We start from the raw sequence: 12,632 nt of genomic DNA, 5'->3' as shown, positions 1-12,632 counted from the left end.
GCCAAGACACGCACGGCCTATATGAGACAGTCCCCAACCTCAAGGAGTCAAGAGGGAATGGCTGGCCCTTCTCCCTCCACATCTGCACCAGGAGACAGATTCAATAATTCCTCTGCATCTAGATCCCCATAGCTTACACAATCTCCCTTGAAAGACATGTCATAACCTATCATTCCCCAGCTTACACAATCTCCCTTGTAAAATATGCCATAAGCCGCTGTTCCCACCTATCTATGCTTCACACATCAAGCCCTCAGGACTTACCCAACTGCCACAAAGAGGGACCAGGGCAGTTAGGTTCCGAGTTCCCTGACCCGAAGCAGTGCTAAATGAGTTCTGATTCCCAGATCAGTGGAAGATGCCAGGTGTTACTGGGTCAAAGATGGCTGTATACACTCATGTCTCTGCTATACATTCATGGTTTATTAGCTAAGAACACAGCACTTGAGGGGCAAGTAAACAGGCAGCAGAGTCAGAGCAGACACAGCCTAGTTTCCTTTGACCCTACATTTCTAACTTTTAACACAGAGCTCAGGTGGAGTCCTGCAAAATCTGGGAAAACAAAACTGAAAAAAAAGGGGGGGGCTTAATTTTTTGTTGTGACTCTTTAAAACTCTGGTTGGCCTAATAATCTCTATATTTCTATTTAAGGGAATATTTTTCTATATTAGATACTCTTGGTTATTGAACAAAATTCAGTGTTTTCAAGAATTTCTACTTACCTATGGTGAAGAGCGGGATAGGGGAGTTTAGAGAAGCTTCCCAGGCACATTAGCAGGAAGTTGGATCAGAAGCAGGGGCAGGGCTTGATTCCCAAGTATTTCGATAGGGGATGCAGGCATCTCACACAGTGGCTTATCTTGCTGTGCCACAACATTCACCCCACACATTTAAGTTTGCATCATATTAAAGAAGTTTCTCTTTAGATCAAACAGCATTATTGGCCACTATCAATTTCAGATTTAACCAGATTCACCTTCCCAACCAAAAACAAGAAACTTGAGATGCTTTTATACTACTAAATGTAGATTTTCTACATATTCTAGATCTGTGCTGTCCAAACTAGTAACCACTAACCACTTGTGACTATTAAAATTTATATTTTTAATGACTTCTTAAAATTTATTTTCGTTTGAACAGCAGAGACAGGGAAATCTTACATCCACTGGTTCACTCACCAAATGGCAACAGCCAGTGTGGTACCAGGCAGAAGCTACGAGTCAGGAACTCCATCCTGGTCTCCTACATGGATGATAGGGTCCCAAGTACTTGGGCCATCTTCCACTGCTTTCCTAGGCATACTGGCAGGTAAAAATATGCATCGGAAGCAAAGCACTCAGGATGCCAACAAGCACTCCCTTATAGGGTTCAAAGTGGTGGCTTAACCCACTGCATTAAAATGTAGTCCTTACTTCAGTTTACAATTTAAAGAAAGTTTAAAATGAAGTTTTTCAGTCTCACTAGCTATGTGTGGTTAGTGACTACCACGTTGGACACTGCAAAGGGAGAACATTTTGAACATCATAGAAATTTTTATTTTGGATAGCACTGTTCTAGATGCACCAAAAATCTTGACAACTTGAAGTATCCTTAGCTTGCAAGTATCATATCATCAAAGTACCATAATTAAACTTAAAAATATACTACTCCTATAATTAAGAGACACTCTAACTGATGAATAGAGCTTTTATAATAATATATTTGTCTCATTACAATGAAAAACTTAAAGGCAACATAAGTCTCATCTATCTTTAATTGCCTAAATTAATTGTTATGCAAAGGGCAATGCATTCTTGGAGTTCCATGAATCTTCTCCCCTGAGAGTAAGATTTTTGGTTAATAGTCACTTATAAAACTAATCTTTATATAATCCTGATGTCCTGGGATGAGCAGTGTGCCAACACCTAGAAAAGCTTCAATCCAGAGATTTCAAAATATATGCACAGACAATCAAAATACCTAAGTCTTCTAAGAGTTCAGAATTTGAAGGTAGGCAGAAGGCAACCAAGAATATGTTAACTGAGTATACAGATCAGAACAAAGGACATGTCAATATGGGGTCTCTTTCTCTCACCTATATGTGCTGAATGCCAAGCTTCCGTAACAGAAAAAATACATACATAAGGAAGTTACAGAAAAGGGATCTTCTATCCTTTTACAAACTTCTAGAAATATTGAGTCTCATTCAACAGCTTGTGGGTAAAAGCCCCAGGCAACAAAGCTTAAGCAACTCAACAGAAAAGCTTTTCCATTCATAGTGAAGCAATGAGAGGGCTCGTAAGTGCATAATTTTCAGAGATCTAAACAGAAGTGGATAATGATGAGCAGAAGGGGCTGGCCTAGGGGCAGGAGATAAGTCATTCAACAGTATCAGGGTATAAAATATGCATTAGAGTCTCACTTCTACACACTCACAGTACATATCTGTGAGGTTCTCACTGGGCTGTCCGTCACACTGTATAATAAACTGAGCTTTAATTGCCCAAAGTCATGCATCAGTTCTCTCCGAGATATGCTTTCCCCCAAGAACTTCTCAAAAACAGACACAAATGGCTCAACTTTCTCTGCTAGATCCTAGGGCCTAAGGCTTCCTATTAAAGGAAAGGTCAAAGGAAACACATCGCTAAAATACTGCCAAGAGAGCAGCAGGAGATGCTAGGGGCAGCTAACAACAGGGATTCAATAATGTCAACGTTAACTATTATTTTATCTTTTCCCCTTCAAACAATCTCACAGTACTAAAATGGTGAAATTCCTTTTATACTTGACATACTGTCCTTGAAAAGCTATTTGTCAACCTGAAACCAAACTGGATTTTCCCCTCTGGGAACATACATTTCCTGTGATAAGACAAGAAATCCTCAGCAAGATGAGCAGAACCACACTGTGCTCAGAAACTCAACTTCACTTTACAAAAAATAATAATTGTAAGGGGATAAATTTGAACTTCATTTTTTAAGTAGTCAATATTTCACCATTTTTTTAAGTTTATTTATTTTGATTTATATGAAAGGAAGAATCAGAGAGAGAGAGAGAGACAGAGAGAGAGACAGAGATCCTTCATCCATTGGTTCACTCTTCAAACGCCTTGCAAGAGTCAGGGCTTGGTCAGGAGCCAGAAACTCCATCTCAGTCTCCCACATGGGTGGCAGGGACTCAAGCTCTTGAGCTAATCACCTGCTGCCTCCCAGGGTGTACATTAGCAGGAAGCTGGATCAGAAGGAGAGGCCGGATTCTATCCCAGGCACTCTGATACGGGCTGTGGGCATCCCAAGCTCATTAACCTGCTCTGCCACAATACCCATCCCTACCAAAAAAACTTTTAATGGTAAAAATTTCATCAAAGTTAGAAAAGAATAAAGGAGCAACATACTTTCCCTTCTTTTTCACATACACATTACTTAAATTCCACTGCAAATTGTTTGTAATCTCTTTATACAATCAGAAACTCCAAACAGTGCATGAGTCACTCTCCCCATACAGTATAAATGATGACAAATACATTCCCACATGCACACTGAAATTTCCGTTTAACTGTTTTTGATAAAGAAAATCCATATGATCCTCAAAAATATGCTGTTAGCATGTTACTGATTCAGATAGAGATTTCTTAAAATTCAGAACAAAGTATGTGGATGAAACAAGCATTAACATATCAACGCTTTGAAAACACATTTAAACAGCAAAACAGAATGTTTTAACTATAATTTATCAGGTCTATTAAATACTTAAGAATTTCTTTACTCAGACATTAGGGAAGAAATTAAGTTTTAAACCAAGACAATTTTTTAAAAGTAAGCAATCTCACAAAATGTTTATCTGACAGAATCCAGGCATGCTGGCCACAGCATCTTTATTGACATACCTAAAAAACCACAAATTACTATGAAATAGGTCTGGAAATATGTGGCCCACGTAGAGAAATTTTTTAACAAAGAAAGGTTTCTTTATAAATTGCTTTAGTATTCACAAGGTGGAACAACTTGTTACAGATGCACAGCATTAATTTCACATTCAGTAATACTCCTTTACTAATAAGAGAGTATGTCTGAAAGTCATACTTCTTTTTCACAAAAGTTAATTACAAGAGGCCAGAATTGTGAGGGACAGGGATGAGTTCCAGGGTATTAGATAAAAAGATAGCTGTAGAATGAAATTACCATGAAATATTAACTAAAAGTCAAACATACAAGAAAATATAAACTATGTGTCAGACAGTTTTGGGATGAGGTCAAGGACAAGAAGCAATGAGTCAGATTAACAGTAATAATAAAAGAAAAACTAAGAGGAATCTGTTGCAGCAGGGAAGCAGAGACAACAGAGGAAACCTTGAAGAAGGAGCAGAAACTGGGACTGCAGATCCGATTCCTGCAATCCCAGAAGATTCCTCTACTGCAGGTCTCAGCTTCAGGCAGGACAGCAGGGGGAAGACAGGTTCCCTCTGACCCTACTCCCCAATCCCATCTCATCCACCAATGATCTACTTTAAGGCTGCCATCAAGAACCTCTGCTATCTGACATGCTACCCCATTCATGCAATAGCTAGTGGATTTCCTGCAACATAGTGTTTTTTTTGTTTTGTTTGTTTGTTGTTGTTGGTTTTTTTTTTTTTTTTTTTTTTTTTTTTTGAGAGGCAGAGGCAGAGAACTGGATCAGAAGTGGAGTAGGGGCTGGTGCTGTGGCGTAGCGGGATAAGTCGCCACCTGCAATGCCGGCATCCCATATTGGTGCCGGTTTGAGACCCAGCTGCTCTACTTCTGATCCAGCTCTCAGCTATGGCCTGGGAAAGCAGTAGAAGATGGCCCAAGTCCTTGGGCCCCTGCACCAGCATGAGAAACCTGGAAAAAGCTCCTGACTCCTAGCTTTGGATCGGCCCAGCTCTGGCTGTTACAGCCATGTGGGGAGTTAACCAGCAAATGAAAGACCTCTCTTTTTCTCTCCTTATCTCTCTGTGTAACTCTGACTTTCAAATAAATAAGAAGTAGAGTAGCTGGGCTCAAACCAGTGCCCATATGGCATGCTGGCACTGCAGGCAGCAGCTTAACCTTCTATACCACAGCACTGGCCCCAACATGGGGTTTAACATGGGGATTATGCAAGAGGTAACACACAACTGCAGGCAGTATAATCAATCAAAAAGTATCAGTGAATGATATCTGGTTTTAGTGGGGTTTTTTTGTTTTTTGTTTTGACAGGCAGAGTGGACAGTGTGAGAGAGAGAGAGAGAAAGGTCTTCCTTTGCCGTTGGTTCACCCTCCAATGGCCGCGGCGGCCGGCAAGGCCAGCGCACCGCGCTGATCTGATGGCAGGAGCCAGGTACTTCTCCTGGTCTCCCATGGGGTGCAGGGCCCAAGCACATGGGCCATCCTCCACTGCACTCCCTGGCCACAGCAGAGAGCTGGCCTGGAAGAGGGGCAACCGGGACAGAATTCAGCACCCCGACCGGGACTAGAACCTGGTGTGCCGGCGCCGCTAGGCGGAGGATTAGCCTAGTGAGCCACGGCGCCGGCCTGGTTTTAGTGTTTTAACAGAGGGAAAGAAGGCAGACCACAGAAGCTATGGGGTATTTGAAGTTTGCCAGATACAAAGGCAAGAGCCTAAGGGCAATGAAAGGGGCACGACTAGGTGAAGTGGAGTCAGCAACTCACTTTACAAAGAATAGCTCAGGGGCCAGCGCTATGCAGTAATAGGTGAAGCTGTCACCTGCAGCCCATATGGGCACCAGTTGAGAGTCCTGGCTGCTCTACTTCTTTTGATCCAGCTCCCTGCTAACGTGCCTGGGAAATCAGCAGAGGACGACTCAAGTGCTTGGGCCCCTGCACCCTCATGGGAGACTGGAAGAAGCTCCTGGCTCCTGGCTTTGGACTGGCCTAGTTCCAGCAGTTACGGCCATTTGGGGAAGTGAACTAGCAGAAAGAAGTTTCTTTCTATCTCTCCCTTTCTCTCTGTAACTCTGCCTTTCAAATAAGTAAATAAATCTTAAAAAAAAAAAAAAAAAAAAAAAAAAAAAGTAGCTCAGGCAAACCTCATAGGAATTCCGCAACCAAGGTGGGTGGTGGGGATCAACTGGACCAACTCTGATATACATTTTGGGTACATTTTGGGGCACCACCGCAAATACTGGGGGAAAAAAAACTGCTCAGTGTCAGCAAACTAAGAAACTAACAGAGATGATGAAGAGATACACAGTCTCCTTGAAAAATGAGATTATGATCTGCCTGTAGACCCAGTGATTGAAAACATGTGCCCAATCTCACTCCCCCATAACCAGCTTCCCACATTTGCACACATTTTGCATTTAAATTTTCATCTTTCCCCCCTTCAGAATAAAGTTCAAATACTTTTACTGGACACAACTCTGCCATCTTTATAGCTATATCGTTCGTCACCTTTGTGCTGCTCTGAGCCACACACTCTGGCAAAACACTACTTACCACTGTCCAAGGACGTGCCCTGGAGCCCTTCTCTGATCCTCTGGGCTTGCTATTCCCTTGACCTAGAATGCCTTCCTCACTTTGTTTCCCCTCTCCTTCCTCAATTTTTGAGTAAACTCTTAATCTAAATCTCAACCTAAAAGTTACGTCCTTTGGGAAAGCCTTCTGTAGAAAACAAATTTCTCCTTCTTTGTGCTCCCAAGCCCTATGCCTACATTAGCACTGGTTGCATATATAACTACGTTACGAATATACCTACTAGTATCTCCCTGGATGATCACTCTGCAATATTACCTACAATAGGACTCAGTAAATGAGAACAAACTATCTGATGAAATTGGTGAACAAGTGAACCTCACTGATCTTTGGATTTCTTGTGAGAACCAACAGTATTATCATCACCAGCAAAACTGCTATGCCTGATTAATGTTCATTAAACTCAGTATCATCATAGCCCCTTAAGCCGCCTCCTGCATTGCTGGCATCCCACATGTGTGCTGCTTTGGATCTGGGCTGCTCCACTTCCTGTTAATGTGCCTAGGAAAGCAGTGGAAGATGGCCCAACTGCTTGGTCCCCTATCACCCACTTAGGAGACCCAGATGGAGTACAGAGTTCCTGGATTTGGCCTGGCCCAGCCCCAGCAAATGAGGCAATTTTGAGAGTGAATCAGCAGAAGGGAAGATGTCTCCTCTGTCTCTCCCCTTCTCTGTAACTCTGCCTTTCATATAAAAACAAATAAATCTTAAAAAAAAAAAAAAAAAAAAGAAGAAGAAGAAAAATCTCCAGTGACCTGTGGTTTAGTATCATCCTTTTCTGTGGGCTGAGAAATGAGAAACACCCACTTAGACAGGGCCTTACTATTATTCTGGGAGACTTTATTTTAATACATGTATTTCTGATTTGTTTGAAATGTGTCTTTTTATATAACCGACATGGAGTATTTTTATAGTCAGTCATTTCCCCTTCATGTTACAGGAAGAATAGGAGGAAACTTTAACAATATTAGTTATTCCCTCTACCAAGAATGCTAGAATATTTAACAATAGAAGATTTAGAATATTTAACAATATTAATTATTCCCTCTACCTAGAATGTTATTTCCTCACTTTTTTTATTTTTTGTTCCCTTTTCCATTTTTAGGGGGTAAACTCTGACTCTATTCTTAACCTAAAACTTACTATCCTCTGCAAAGCAGAATCCAAAATGAGTCACCCTCAGAATGAAAAAGAAAAAAAGAAAGGAAAAAATTCTGTTTCTTTATCTGACCATGAGAATTAAAACACACACACACACACACACACACACATTTATTTGAAAGTTAGAGAGAGAGAGGTCCTCCACCTGCTGATTCACTCCAAAATTGGCCACAATGGTTGGAGCTGGGCCAATCCCAAGCCAGGAGCCAGGAGCTTCCTCTGGTCTCCCACAAGGACTTGGCCATTCTCCACTGCTTTACCAGGCACATTAGCAGGGAGTTAGATTAGAAGTGAAGCAGCTGGGACTCAAACCAGTGCCCAGATGGGATGCTGGCACTGAAGGCCAGGGCTTTAACCTGCTGTGCCACAAACCATAAGAATTTTATAAACCAGTATCTTTTTCTCTTCTCACTAGCTTCCAGGATATTTAGGACTAAATTATTCATTCTACACATAGGGCTTATCTGTTCATTCATCTTAATTATTTTTGAAGCTCTGTAGAAAGATTAGCCTACTGAACATACTTTAATAACCTAAGTGACCTACAATGTAATCACCACCTGCAACAGCTGAAGTTAGGCAGAGCCACTTTGTGTAGCATCACAATGGTAATAAAGCCTTAGGAAAAAAAAAATCACACCTCCCCTAAACTTTTGAAAAATAAGCCCCTCCCCTTTCTGAATTATTTCGATGCATTTTTAATTATTCTTGTTTCAGATTTATTTTATTTATTTGAAAGGCAGAGTGATGGATGGACGGAAGGAAGGAGGGAGGGAGGAAGGGAGGGAGGAAAGGAGGAAGGGAGGGAGGAAAGGAGAAAAGGAGGAAGGGAGGGAGGAAAGGAGGAAGGGAGGGAGGAAAGGAGGAAAGGAAGAAGGAGGGAGGGAAGGAGAGAGGGAGGGATCATGCATCTGCTGCTTCACTCTCCAAATAGCCTCAAAAGTCAGGACTGGGCCACACTGAAGCCAGGAGCCAGGAAGTTCATCCACATGTTCCATGTGGGTGGCAGGTGCCCAAGTACTTGAACCATCATCTGCTGCTTTCCCAGGTACACTGGCAGGAAGTTGGGCCAGAAGCAGAGCAACAGGGAGTCCAATATGGCATGCTGGCGTCACAGGTAGCAGCTTAGCCCCAATGCACCACAACACTAGCCCCAATTATTTCAATACATTTGAAACTTCAGCTGTGGTCTGAAAATCATCACATATGTAAGCATCTTCAAAAGTCTTCTTTTGTCAAGCATTATACTGCCCACACTGAAACACAAATCTCAGCTCTTCATTATTTGGTCCCAGAAACCTCTGTGGTTAGTTTAATTTTATATTGGAGTAAAAGGCTTGCTTAAATTGAGGAACAATTCTGTATAATAACTACCAAAGCAACTCCTCAGAATTTTGCCTTAGTACTTGGAGATGTCTTAGAAATACTACTATGGCCGGTGCCACGGCTCACTAGGCTAATCCTCCGCCTGCGGCGCCGGCACTCTGGTTCTAGTCCCGGTTGGGGGGCCGGTTCTGTCCCGGTTGCTCCTCTTCCAGTCCAGCTCTCTGCGGTGGCCTGGGAGTGCAGTGGAGGATGGCCCAAGTGCTTGGGCCCTGCACCCACATGAGAGATGAGGAGGAAGCACCTGGCTCCTCGCTTCAGATCAGCACAGTGCGCTGGCCATAACGGCCATTTGGGGGGTGAACTAAAGGAAGGAAGACCTTTCTCTTTGTCTGTCTCTCTCACTGTCTAACTCTGCCTGTCAAGACAGACAGACAGACAGAAAGACAGACAGAAAGACAGAAAGAAAGAAAGAGAAATACTACTACAAAAGCATGAAAAGGGAGGAAAAGATTAGGTTTCAGAACAGATCTTCATGTGAAAAAAAAGAAATGCCAATCACAAAGAAAGGACACTTAATGTATCTCTTCCACATCCCCTCCTAGGAGACTGAGGCCTATTTTTCTACTGCAAAGGCATTTTTTTAAAGGGGGTGTGGGGTACGGGGAAGCTACATTTACATTTTCAGAGCTCTTCAAACAGTGGGCAATGTTGACATGAAGTTTCAAGTGTAAATATTTGTTCCCTTCTTGGTTTATAAATTTCATGATGATAAAATTCTGTATATAGAGCCACTAATTGAAAAAGAATCTATTTGGCTGGCAGGATGCTTGAGGTTATATGTTTATTCGAGATGAGTAAAATGGTGTACACTGGAAAGGAACAGGAATTAGAATTTTGAGTTTCATTGGCTTAACAAGTTCCTCTCGGGAATGAAAAGAGATTTCATTTGTCAAATTCTAAGAAGGTCTTTCAGATGATAATTTGCGTGAAGCTGCAGCACTCTAACAAAAATTATCCTGCAGGATCTTGAAAGAAAGGATGATATGTGATCAAGAAATAACAAATTAAATGTTTGAAAAAAAGGAAGACAAATCTTCCATTACTTTGATTTAAACTCACTTGAAATGAACATTAAACGGTAATCTAGTAAGGAGGTCTCCTCACTATTCAAGATTGCTTTAATGTGCTACTCAGAAGAACTAGCTAAACAAAACTGATTATCACATAACACATACAGATGGCAGCCAGGGCTACCACTATTTACTTCTGCACTAATCTGGAATCTAGATCTTGAGCCTGATTGATTTCTTGTAATAGCCACCACGACCACAAACAACCAGCTCCTATTTTGTCCTGGGAATGAAGCAGTCTGTGCTTCAACATTTAGGTCTTTGAGATGAGTACTAATATCACCCATTTCTCAAGCAAAAAATTTATTAAATTTAAAAACATGTACTTCAAGCCTTTAGAATACATACCGCCAACAGTGAACCCTAGTGTAAACTAAGGGCTTTAGGTGATAATGATGTGTCAATGCAGGTTCACCAGTTGTAGCAAACATACCACTTGATATTGTTAACAGAACAGGCAGAGCACATGCAGGGACCACAGAGTACATGTGAAATCTCTATCCCTTCTGGTCAATTTTGCTGTTAAACTAACAACTTTTCCAAAACTCTGAAGTTATTTAAAACACACATACAAATGTGCATATCAGAAAGAAGTAACTTCTCAAGATAAATAACTTCCCTAGCCCTCTACAGAGCAGGCACTCAGTATCTGTTGACTGCAAGACTAAGTAGAGGATGATTACAAAAACAATAAGAAAACACTAAATTAGGGGCAGACACTGTGGCACAACAGGTCAAGCTGCTGCTTGCAATGCTGGCATCCCATACTGGAGTGCGGGTTCCAGTCCCAGCTGCTCTGATTCCAATTCAGCTCTGCCATGTGCCTGGGAAAGCAGCAGATTACCCAAGTAGCTGGGCTACCCGACACCCACATGGGAGATGCAGGTGGAGTTCCTGGCTCCTGGCTTTCACCTGACCCAGCCCCAGCCGCTGTAGTCATTTGGTGAGTGAACCAACAGATTTAAGATCTTTGCAGCTCTCTGTTTCTCCGTCTTTCATATAAATATGGGAGGGAGGGAGGGAGAGAAGGAAGACTAAGTTATAGCTCATCAGTCACTGAGGAAATGAATACCAGACAGCCAACAGTAGTCATTAAAGTGAGTTTGTGTTTTGCTTTTTTAAAAAATGTTTGTTTTTAACAGTTATTTACTTATTGAAGGAGGGAAGAGAAGGAAGAGGAGAGACAAGGTGGGAGGGCAGAGGGGGAGAGGGGAAAGAGAGCAAGAGTGAACCCTTCCCTGGTTCATTCCCCCAAATACTCACAATAGCCAGGCTGGGCCAGGCCAAAACTAGGAGCCAGGAACTCTATTCTGGTTTCCCTCATAGATAGCAGGGACCCAATTACTGCCTAGGGCCATTAGCAGAAAGCTGCATGAAAACTAGAGGTGAGACTCAACAACAGACATTCCAATACGGGATGCAGGTCTCCCAAGCCACAGAAAGCCTGCCCCTGTCTTTTGATTTCTTATTTCCATGGGGACGGCAGGACCTCTGTGATGAAAGAAGCTTCTTCTATAATAATCCTGTATGTAGCTTTCCAATTTTTTAAAAAAGATTTATTTGAAAGGCTGAGTTACAGAGAGAGAGAGAAAAAGAGAGAGAGAGAGAGAATCTTACATCTTCTGGTTCGATTCCCAAATGGCTGAAACAACCAGGCCAAAGCCACGAGCCCAGAATTCCATCTGGGTCTCCCAAATGGGTGGCAAGGGCCCAAATCTTCGGGCCATCTTCTGCTTTCCCAGGCACATTTAGCGTTCCAATTTTTGATGGTAACTTAAAAAAAAACATTTTACATCAGGATTTGGTACATACATATGCACATATTAAGGTAAAACAGGAGTTTGACAAAACATTACCCATTCTACCCAAGGCATAATGATATTTTTGGTTGTCTTTTTCCTTTAATATTGGTAGCAACATACTATGTTGACTTCACAATCAGAATTCATTTAAAAAAAAATTGATTTCAAGCATATACTTGTATTTTGGTTTTCTGGGTAAAGAAAGTCAGATTTTTATGCCTAAACTTGATAACTCTGAATAATTGGTCACCTCACTCCCTGAGTCTCACTTCATCTGTGAAATAAATACCTGCATTAACTATCCATAGAACGGCTGATTGAAGGAGAAGGGGGATAAAAACACCTTGGAGAGAAGAGTCAATTGGAATTCAGTCTGCAAATAGCAGGCAGCCAATTGGGCAATATCTGTATGTTCTCACACACACACACAACACACATACCTCATCCAATTCATCAGCAAGTTCTGCTAGTTCCACCTTCAAAACATATTTCACATCCATCATCTTCTCTCCATTGCTACCACTACACTGAGACATCCTAAAAGCCTCCTCCCAGGCCCCCCTCCTCTCTTCTTGGCCCCCATCACTCTTCCTCTCCAAAGCAGCCTGAGTAACCTAAAAGGTTTTATTTTGAGAAAAAAATTCAAACTGGGGCAGGTGTTGTGGTGTAGCAGGTTAAGCTGCCACCATTTGGATGCCATTTCAAGTCCGGTAGCCCCACTTAGGATCCAGCTTCCTGCCAAT

At 41.9% G+C, this 12,632-nt stretch overlaps 1 protein-coding gene across 14 annotated transcripts in view; it reads right to left on the bottom strand.

Moving 5' to 3' along the window:
* The window catches only part of KAT6B (lysine acetyltransferase 6B), a 204,004-nt gene that overhangs the window by 150,022 nt on the left and 41,350 nt on the right, over positions 1–12,632 (bottom strand). Inside the window, exon 1 of one of the 14 annotated variants that reach the window (XM_051823154.2) lies at positions 265–11,068. The exons of 12 other annotated variants lie outside the window; for them this stretch is intronic. The gene's annotated coding sequence lies outside the window, so the exon portion shown is untranslated. Of the gene's footprint in view, positions 1–264; positions 11,069–12,632 lie in introns of those variants that run through there. One more of the 14 variants, XM_051823158.2, reaches the window with a different exon arrangement.

The sequence above is a fragment of the Oryctolagus cuniculus genome, chromosome 15 (genome assembly GCF_964237555.1).
Source record: "Oryctolagus cuniculus chromosome 15, mOryCun1.1, whole genome shotgun sequence".
NCBI classification, from domain to species: Eukaryota; Metazoa; Chordata; class Mammalia; order Lagomorpha; family Leporidae; genus Oryctolagus; species Oryctolagus cuniculus.
Note: the sequence above shows the minus strand (reverse complement) of the source record. Positions and strands in the feature narration are given on the sequence as shown.